This window comes from Micromys minutus, assembly GCF_963924665.1.
Source record: "Micromys minutus genome assembly, chromosome: 21".
Taxonomy (NCBI): domain Eukaryota; kingdom Metazoa; phylum Chordata; class Mammalia; order Rodentia; family Muridae; genus Micromys; species Micromys minutus.
Window position 1 is genome coordinate 31,639,613 of NC_137956.1, and position 10,678 is coordinate 31,650,290.

General features: G+C 40.3%; 2 pseudogenes across 2 annotated transcripts; one reads left to right on the forward strand and one right to left on the reverse strand.

The window, feature by feature from the left end:
* Positions 1-2,490: 2,490 nt before the first annotated feature.
* Positions 2,491-4,471, reverse strand: LOC308434390 (mediator of RNA polymerase II transcription subunit 15-like; annotated as a pseudogene). The gene is made up of 2 exons: positions 4,457-4,471; positions 2,491-3,884 (listed from the first exon to the last, which is right to left on the reverse strand). The product of its transcript is annotated as a mediator of RNA polymerase II transcription subunit 15-like (transcript).
* On the forward strand, positions 4,470-6,028 carry LOC308434391 (prothymosin alpha-like; annotated as a pseudogene). Its single transcript has 2 exons — positions 4,470-4,481; positions 5,696-6,028. The product of its transcript is annotated as a prothymosin alpha-like (transcript).
* Positions 6,029-10,678: the final 4,650 nt, after the last annotated feature.

Below are 10,678 nucleotides of genomic sequence, written 5' to 3' on the forward strand. Positions count from 1 at the left end.
CTTTCAGACCTAATACCAATACTCTCCAAGCTATTCCACAAACTAGAAACAGAAGGAACACTACCCAACTCATTCTTCGAAGCCACAATTATGCTCATACCTAAACAACATACAGACCCTACAAAGAAAGAGAACTTCAGACCAATTTCCCTCATGAACATTAATGCAAAAATATTCAATAAACTTCTTGCAAACCGAATCCAAGAACACATCAAAATGATCATTTACCAAGATCAACTAGGCTTCATCCCAGGGATGCAGGGATGGTTCAATATATGGAAATCTATTAATGTAATCCACTACATAAACAAACTCAAAGAAAAAAAACTACATGATCATCTCATTAGATGCTGAGAAAGCATTTGACAAAATTCAACTTCCCTTCATGTTAAAAGTCTTGGAAAGATCAGGAATTCAAGGCCCATACCTAAACATAGTAAAAGCAATATACAGCAAACCAGTAGTCAACATCAAACTAAATAGTGAAAATCTCAAAGCAATCCCACTAAAATCAGGGCTTCCCACTCTCCTCTTACCTATTCAATAAAGTTCTGAAAGTCCTAGCCAGAGCAATTAGACAGTAAAAGGAAGTCAAAGGAATACAAATCAGAAAGAAAGAAGACAAAATATCACTATTTGCAGATGATATGATACTATACTTAAGTGACCCCAAAAATTTTACCAGAGAATTCCTACAGCTCATAAACAACTTCATCAAAGTGGCTGGATATAAAATTAACTTAAACAAATCTGTAGCCTTTTTCTACTCAAAGGATAAACAAGCTGAGAATGAAATTAGGGAAATGACACCCCTCACAATAGTCACAAACAATATAAAATACCTTGCTGTGACCCTTACCAAGCAAGTGAAGGACCTGTATAACAAGAACTTCAAGTCTCTGAAAAAAGAAATGGAAGAAGATCTCAGAAGTTAGGAAGATCTCCCATGCTCATGGATTGAAAAGATCATCATTGTAAAAATGGCCATCTTGCTAAAAGCAAGCTACAGATTCAATGCAATCCCCATCAAATTTCCAGTTCAATTCTTCATAGAGTTAGAAAGAACAATTTGCAAATTCATTTGGAATGACAAAAAACTCAGGATATTGAAAACTATTCTCAACAATAAAAGACCTTCTGGGGAAATCACCATCCCTGACCTCAAACTGCATTACAGATCAAATGTGATTTTAAAAAAACAACAACAATATGGTACTGGTACAGAGACAGGCAGGTAGATCAATGGAACAGAATTAAAGACCCAGAAATAAACCCACATACCTAGGGTCACTTGATCTTTGACCAAGGAGCTAAGAAACATTCAATGGGAAAATAACAGCATCTTCAACAAATGGTGCTGGTTCCACTGGCACTCAGCATGCAAATCGATCCATTCTTATCTCCTTGTACAAAACTCAAGTGCAAGTGGAGCAAAGATCTTCACATAAAACCAGATACACTGAAACTAATAGAAGAGAAAATAGAGAAGAGCTTAGAATACATAGGCACAGGGGAAATTTTCCTGAAAAGAACACCAGTGGCTTACGCTCTAAGATCTAGAAGCAACAAATGGTACCTAATGAAATTGCAAAGTTTCTGTAAGGCACTGTCAAGAGGACAAAATGGCAGCCAACAGATTGGGAAAGAATCTTTACCAACCCTACATCTGAGAGAGGGCTAATATCCAATATATACAATATATACAAAGAATTCAAGAAATTAGACCCCAGAGAATCAAACAACCCTATTAAAAAATGGGGTATAAAACTAAACAAAGAATTTTCAACTGAGGAATACCAAATGGCCAAGAAGCACCTAAAGAAATGTTCAGCATCCCTAGGCATCAGGGAAATGCAAATGTAAACAACCCTGAGATTCCACCTCACACACCAGTCATAATCGCTAAGATCAAATTCCTAGGTGACAGCAGATGCTGGCGAGGATGTGGAGAAAGAGGAACACTCTTCTTTTGCTGATGGGATGCAGGCTGGTACAACCACTCTGGAAATCAGTCTGGTGGTTTCTCAGAAAACTGGACATAGTACTACCTGAAGACCCAGCTATACCACTCCTGGGCATATACCCCAGAGACACTCCAACATATAACAAGGACACATGTTCCACCATAGCAGCCTAACTTTTTGCACATATAAAAACAGGAATTTATTTTCACCAGAGTGTCAAGTGCAATCTGGTGCATTCTGAAGGAACCGCACACTCTGGCTGGTGCTACAAGAGAGTAAGAGAATATGGTGTTGAGTATGGTGGGTTCCAAGGACAGTATCTGGCTAGCCACCAGTGTCTCGTAGCACTGACAGCCCTTCACCCAAGATTGGTGCAGGAGTGTCAGGAACAGCCCCCTATTCCTGCTGGCTCTCCTCACATGACTGTGAGGAGACCCACAAAGTGGAGGTCCCACTGGTGGCAGAGAACCTGCTGATGCCTTATTGGCCTTTCTTCCCAACTGAAATCTGTGCCCTGAATTCAGACTTATTCCTGGGATGTGTCTACATGTCGGGAGGCACGGCCTGATCCCCAGTGTGACTGGAGAACTGAGGGTTTTCTATGTCCTCCACATTCTCCAGCTTGGAGTACAGTGGGTTGTAGCACAAAGAGGCTTTGATAGGATGCTGAGTTCTCGTGCTGCTGCATGGACATGGAAGCCCAGAAATTCTGCAGGAAGCATGGCTGTAGGAAGTGTGAGGCCTGACCATATTGCCACTGACGGTTGATCCACATTGGGCTCTGGGCAGGGTAGTCAGCAGGCACACTAAGCTCTGGTGGCAGCACAACAGGGAGGCCCTTGTCATCCAGCTTGCAGAGCACAGCAGGGAGGTCCTTGTCATCCAGCTTGTAGATCAGATAGACAGTACCATTGTTGCTGCAGTGAGAAGGGTCCAAGGTCACCAGGAACGTGGGGTCCAGCCTTGCCACTTCACCTTGCTGCACATTGGGTACGCTATTGGGTACTCTTTGCCGCTCATCTTCCTCAAACATGCACTTATGGGAACACACCACCAGGGACACAATAGGTGGGCCATGGATGGCCATCATGGCTAGCACAAATGTACGGTACAGGGAATGGTTGAAGACAGGTGAATGGATGTGTGCCAGGACTGCAACCAGGAGTGTTTGGCACAGGTCCTGCTGTTTGGTTGGAAGAACTGGGGGTGGTAAGGATGTAGGCATTGCCATGTCATTCTTGAGCTTCTCCAGAGCAATCTCACACTTTTGCAGGGTCTTCAGGGGACACCGCTTAGAGGGATCAGTGAGAATGTCCAGTAGGCTCTTTATCTTACTGAAGTCCTTTTCTCTGTCTTCGTTCTTGTTGGGCTTGTTGATCATGCGGTTCAGGGGCTCGGTGTAGTTGGGCAGTAGCTTCAGCTTGTCCAGGTACTGCTGCTCCTCAGGCTGGCTGGAGCCAGCTAGGCTCATAACAGAGTCGGGGTTCGGTTCCCAGCGGTCCGGAGGAAGGGAGGCTGAAGTTCTGTGGCATGCGTGCGTGCTGTCACTGAACTCTGAAAAGGCTGTGGTGAGGGGCTAGGCAGAAAACTGCTGGGGGACAGAGCTTGGCCGGAGCTGACATTAGAGTTGGGCTGTGAACCAGGTTGTGGGGATGGCTGTGAGGGAGGGGGCATCGACTGTGGGGTCTGCACCTGCTGGCCCAATGATGGTGGGGACAGCATGGTGAGGCTGCTTTGGCTGACCTGTGCCATGGGCTGTCTGCCCAAAGAGAGGGAGCTTGATAGGCCAGCAGACATGGTGGAGGTGTGTGGGATCCAGGCTCTTACATACATCCCACCTTGGGCTAAGGCTTCAGCAATCATCTGAATGCCAGAAGCTACCATCTGGGCAGACTGTGCTATCTGCACGGCCACCTGAGGCTATAAGAGCCCTATTTATAATAGCCAGAAGCTGGAAAGAACCCAGATGTCCTTCAACAGAGGAATGGATACAGAAATTGTGGTACATTTACACAATGGAGTACTTAACTACTCAGCTATTAGAAACAATGACTTTATGAAATTTCTCAGCAAATGGATGGAACTAGAAGCCATCATCTTGAGTGAGGTAACCCAATCACAAAACAATACACATGGCATGTACTCGCTGATAAGCGGATACTAGCCCAAAAATTCTGAATACCCAAGAAACAATCCACAGACCTTATGAAGCTCAAAAAGAAGGAAGGCTAAAATGTGGATGCCTCAGTCCTTCTTAGAAGGGAGAACAAAGTACTCATGGGAGGAAATACAGGGACAAATAGAGGAGTATAAATTGAAGAAAAGATCATTTAGAGACCACCTCACCTGGGGATTCACCTCATAAGCAGCCACCAAACCCAAGCACTATTGTTGATGTCAAGAAGTGCTTACTGGAATGAACCAGATATGGATGCCTCCTCAGAGGCTCTGCCAGAGTCATACAGATACAGTTGAGGACGTTTGCAGCTAACCATCAGACTGAACATGACGTCCCCAGTGAAGTAGCTAGATAAAGGACTGAAGGAGCTGAAGAGATCTGCAACCCCATGGGAAGAACAACATTATCAACCAACCAAACCCTTCAGAGCTCCCAGGGACTAAAACACCAACCAGTGAGCACACATGGAGAGACCCATGGCTCTAGTTACATATGAAGCAGAGGTTAGCATTGTCTGGCATCTATGGGAGGAGGGGCCTTTGGTCCAGTGAAGGTGTGTTTCCCCAGTGAAGGGAAATGCCAAGGTGCTGAGGTAGTGAGGGTGGTTGGGAGAGGGAGCTCCTTCATGGAAACAAGTGGATGGAGGGGGAGGCAGGGTAGGGGGAAAAGGGATAACATAAAATGTTATCCCAGAGAATATCCAATAAAAACAAAAAAGACAAAAAAAGAATCTGCACTACCCTTGTAGAGGAATGAACTCCCATGTCAAGAGGCTCACATCTACCTATAACTCCATCTCCAGGGTTTCTAAAGCCTATGGCCTTTATGTGCACCTGCTCTCATAGGTACATACCAATGCATATTCATAAACATACACATCATTTAAAATAGTAAAAGTACATATTTAGTAAAATAATAACCCCTCTATCTCCATTACTTACTAGCCAGAACCTCTCTCTCTGTGTGTGTGTCTCTCTGTGTCTCTCTGTCTCTGTATCTCTCTCTCTCTCTCTTTCTCTCTCTCTCTCTATCTGTCTGTCTGTCTGTCTGTCTCTGTCTCTCTCTCTCTCTACTGTTCATTTTCTAGCCTGTACCAGAGACTGTGGTTTCCAGAAGAACTGCTGGGAATGTCCATGTGACCTTTTTATTGCGCTATAATTCTGAAGTATGATCTTCTAGGAAAGGGATCAGACCACATAAATGTAAGGGTGGTTAGTTATTATGACTGAGGTCCCAGAGATTTTTTTTCTTTCTTACAAGAAGTAAGGCTATGGGAAGATGTGAGTATCCAGAAATCTTGAGATTCTGACTGTTCCTAAGCTCATTCTGACATCTTAATTAAAAATCATGAGTGCAGTGGAAAACTACAGGAGAAATGTAAGATATAAAGAAACACAAGCCACTGGCTGCTCCGAAAAGCCATCTTTGCTTTTTTCCCGGGTCCTGCTCCGTGCTCACTGCAGTTACCTTTGCCGCCAACCACCTCCTCCAATGGGGACTCCAGACGCTTTCTCTCTAGAGTTCTTAAACTCGACTAATCCCTTACTCACAGCATCGGACCACGTCAGACGCGGCAGTGGACACCAGCTCCGAGATCACCACCAAGGACTGGAAGGAGAAGACAAAGTTGTAGAGGAGGCAGAAAATGGAAGAGATGCACCTGCCAATGGGAATGCTCAAAATGAGAAAAAAAAAATGGGGAGCAGGAGGCTGGCAATGAGGTAGATGAAGAAGAGAAAGAAGGTGCGGAGGAAGAAGGTGACGGTGAGGAAGCAGATGGAGATGAAGATAAGGAAACTGAGGCTCCTACAGGCAAGCGGGTAGCTGAGGATGATGAAGTTGATGATGTGGACACCAAGAAGCAGAGACTGATGAGGATGACTAGACAGCAAGAAGAAAAGCTGACCTTATGCACCGTGACCTATTCACCCTCCACTTCCTGTCTCAAAATTAACCGTAGTCACCTGCGGGTAGAGAAGCCAGCAGCGCCACGCACAGATGACATGCGCTCTCCGCCACCCCACCAAACCCACAGCATGAATTGGCAACATGGGAAAAAGAAAGAACCAGAACTTCCCAGACCCTGCTTTTTTTCTTAAAAAATACTTTAAAAGGAAATGTTTGTATTTTTTTATTTACATTTTATGTTTTGTACATATTGTTGGGGGTCAGCCATTTTTAATGATAACTGGTGACTGAACCAGCCTTCAGGGCGTTTTCTGTCCTACTTTCAGACTAGTTGTCATGTGACCATGTTCATCATAATCTCAAAGGGGTAAAAACAACAACAAACAATCTTACTCTGAGCATTCCAGTAACTTCTTTTGTGTCTGTACATAGCTGTACTATAAGTAGTTGGTTTGTATGAGATGGTAAAAAAGGCCAAAGATAAAAAAGGTTTTTTTCCTTTTTTTTTTTTTTTTTTTTTTTTTTGTCTATTAAGTTGCTGTTTGTTTGTTTGTTTTTGCCTGTTTGATGTAACGTCCAACAACAACCTGAAATTGTACTTCGTTGAGCTGTTCTAAAAAACAACAACAACAAAAAAAAAAAAAACACAAAGAAAAATTTTAACTAATATTTTAAAGTTCACTCAGGGGTCTTCAAAATAAAATGAAGAAAAAAGTCGTTAAACCTAAAGACAATTCAATATAAATGATCAAATTAAAACAGCAAAGAAAATGTAAGAATTTAAAGGGTAAATATTCATGACATATGGGTCATAGAAAAGACAAATGTAATTCTACAAAAACCACTAGAGACGGCTAAAAACAGTCAAATTCACAATAATTTTTGAAAAGTTAAAACGGTAAAAAGTCCAGTGACTACCTTACAAACATAGATAAGTTGATGCTACAGTGTATATGGGAAGACAATAAATCAGAAACTTTTCTTACCACTTTTAAAAGATAAATGAATTTGAAAGACTCATACAAGCCAATTTTATGTTGTATTACAAATCCATAGACATCGAAACAGTGTAGTGTTGGCAAAAGTGTAGATACAGTGACCAACAGATCCAAAGTTTAAAGTCCAGAAATAGACCCTAATAAATTCAGACGATTATTCTGGTCTCACCCAGCATCTTAGGAAATAAGACATGATTTTAACCTAAGACCCAGAAGAAAATTCAAGAATATATCTAAAACACATGACATCTGTCATTAAATTAAAAGTTATCATGCATATAAAGGAAAAATATTGTGTATTCATGACTATACAAGTAAAACAAGAAAACTCCATCTACAAAACATATTGCTCACAGATATTGATGTCAGCCAAATACTTTATAGTGGTTATTATAACTATGGGTTTTGCATTCAAAAACCTTACCAACTTAGAAATTTTGCTTAAAGGTCCAAGTCAAACATTCCATCTTAAGAACTACGATGTAAAAAAAAATGTTCCTATTTTATGAAAACTATAAACCCACAGATAGAAAAAGTTCAGTGAACCCACACAAGAAACATGATTAAACTTACTTAATAAGTTCTCTCATAATCAAACTTCCTAAAACCAATGATAGAGGATTATAAAATACAATTTAAAAGACTGTATACAGAGGAATAAAGATGAGAATGACAACAGACCTTTCATCAGAGACAATATAAACAATGTGACAGTGGATCAATAAATTAAAGAAAACCACCATCCATAGAGTTCTACACCCAGCAAAAATATCTTTCAGAAGATATTTTGGAGTATAGAACTAGGTATAAATTGCAATTAGAAGAATAAAGTTTGAGTTTGTTTTATCATCATTTTGAGAGACAAAAATGATGAAAATGTTGATCATCAACAGGCCTGACCCCCCCCCCAAATAATATTGTTTAAAAGACAATTTTTAAATAGAAAAACATGTACCTGAGGGAAATACATGTCTATACAAAAAATAAAGTGCATGTACCCATACAAATATTTGTATATAAATATTCATATAAATATTCACAGTAGCTTTATTATAGTAGCCAAGAACTATAAACAAATATTCATGGACCAGTGAATGCATAAACAGAAACTAATAATGTAAGCTGTCTTAGGGTTTCCATTGTTATGAAGAGACACCATGACCAAGGTAACTCTTATAAAAGACAACAGTTAATTGAAGCTGGCTTACATTTTCAGAGATCCACTCTATTATCATCATGTTGAGAAGCATGGTAGCTTCCAGGCAGACATGGTGCTGGAGAAGGAGCTGACAGTTCTACACTTGGTCTGAAAGCAGGCAGGTGAAGACTGTCTTCTGTAAACAACCGGGAGGAGGCTCTCTTTCCATACTGGGCAGAGCTTGAGCACTAAGAGACCTCAAATCCCAACTACACAGTGACACACTTCCTTCAACAAAGCCACATTAATTCCAATAGGGCCACATCTCCTAATAGTGCCACCTCCCCTGGACCAAGCACATTCAAGCCACCACATAAGCTTATAACAAGTATTCATTATTAAAAAGCAACAAAGTAGTGATATACACAACAAAATCATGAAGCAATCTTGATGACTAAAATAATCAAAATAATAAAGGAATAAATGATGATTATGACTTTTATATAGACTTCCAAATAACACAATTAACCCTTGGGAAGAGAAATCAAGCTGGTTGTTGTTTAATTAAAGATGGAACAAGGTAAGGAAGGAAGAAGTGAAAGAAATTACACAGAGGTAGATAGAACCATCAAGGAGTAGCAGATAGGTTCATGGTTTTCATTATGGTGATGGTCTTATTGGTATATATGCAACACGTGTATCATATGATAAGATTTTTACCATGCACAGTCTATTGAATGCCAACTGAATGTTGCATACAGCTGATTTTGTGATGATTTGGAGGAGACGGTTCAGTCTGTAAAGTTCACTCCCCAAAACCCATATTAAAAAAAAAACTGGCCACAGTAGCTATGCATATGATCCCAGTACTGGGGATTCAGAGGCCAGAAGATCTCTGGGGGCTTGCTAGCTTAAGCTAGTGGCTCTCAACTTATGGATTGAGACCCTTTGGGGGTTGAACAACCCTTTCACAGGGGTAGCCTAAGAACATCTGCATAGCAGATATTTACTGTTCATAACAGTAGCAAAATGACAGTCATGAAGTCGCAATGAAAGTAATTACATGGTTGGGGGTCACCACAACATGAGGAACTGTATTAAAGGGTCACATCAATGGGAAGGTTAAGAGCCATTGCTCTAGAGCTAAAGAGGCTCTGTCTCACACAGAAAGAAAATGTGATAGGGCATGACTGAGCAAGACTCATACTGCAACATACATGCATGTACATATGCATACACACCCACGTGAAAGAAAGGGAAGACACAAAGGTCTGTCCTCCGTCTCAGGGTGTAATCCAGAGGGGGAGCATTTGTTTATCCAAGACTTCAGAACTTCGAGTTATATTTAAAATGACTTCCCTAATAACTGAGCTTTACATAATCCAACTTGCAAGCCTAAACTGGATCCCAAAAAGGTATTTCATTGGCAAAGACTTGTGACATGTCACATACTTATTGGGGATTTTATATCTATGTTAAGTCACCCCAGTATGTCCTCCAAGTTTTCCTCAGGCTTAGAAGTTTATGTGTAGCTGATAATCTAGTGTTGTAGAGCTTTCCAGTGCAGTAAATTACTTCCCAGTACCTCAGCCTTCTCAAGCCGAACTTTATGAGATGATAACCTCAATCAAGGAGACCCAGCAGTGTGTGTCCCTGTGTGGAATGTGCAACCCTTGGGCTGCCACAACACTGAATTTAAAGGTAATCCAAGATACTTACTATTAAATAGACCAATTTAAAATTTTCTAAAGCCATGAACCAAAGAACAGCTAACTAAATATCAAAATGACATAATATCTTGGCTCTAACAGGCTTTAAATTTAAATTTTTAGAAAAATATACAAATATATCACATTAACCTACTTTTCTGATTTGAGGGTGATAGTGACATTGCAGATGTGTGCTTTTTAAACAATCCTTAGCTTAAATATATAATTATGGATAAGACAATAATGTGATTAGAATTTGCTTTAAAATATCCAGAAAGAGACAGTGTTGGTTATGTTAATATTTATTAAAAATAAGTGATTAACTCATAAAAGGATATTTTTACTTTTAAAAATGTTGGGAAATTGCCCTTATATTTTAAAACAAATATATTAGTCATATAAATTAACTCCTTTTTAAATATGACTTAATTTTGGGAGGTTTTGGAACAAAATTATATTTTTTAAAGGTTTATTTAATTTATGTATATAAATACACTGTAGCTGTCTTCAGACACACCAGACTAGAGCATTAGATTCCGTTATAGATGGTTGTAAGCCACCATGTGGTTGCTGGGAATTGAACTCAGAATCTCTGGAAGATCAGTCAGTGCTCTTAACCACTGAGCCATTTCTCCAGCCCCCCCACACACAAAATATATTTATATCATTTTTCTCTTTCTCTTTTCTTTCACATACCACCTCCCTTGGTCTTTCTCAAATTCATTAGTTAGGTTATTTAATGCATCTGTAGCATCTCCTTGGAAGCTAATTGACTCAACCAG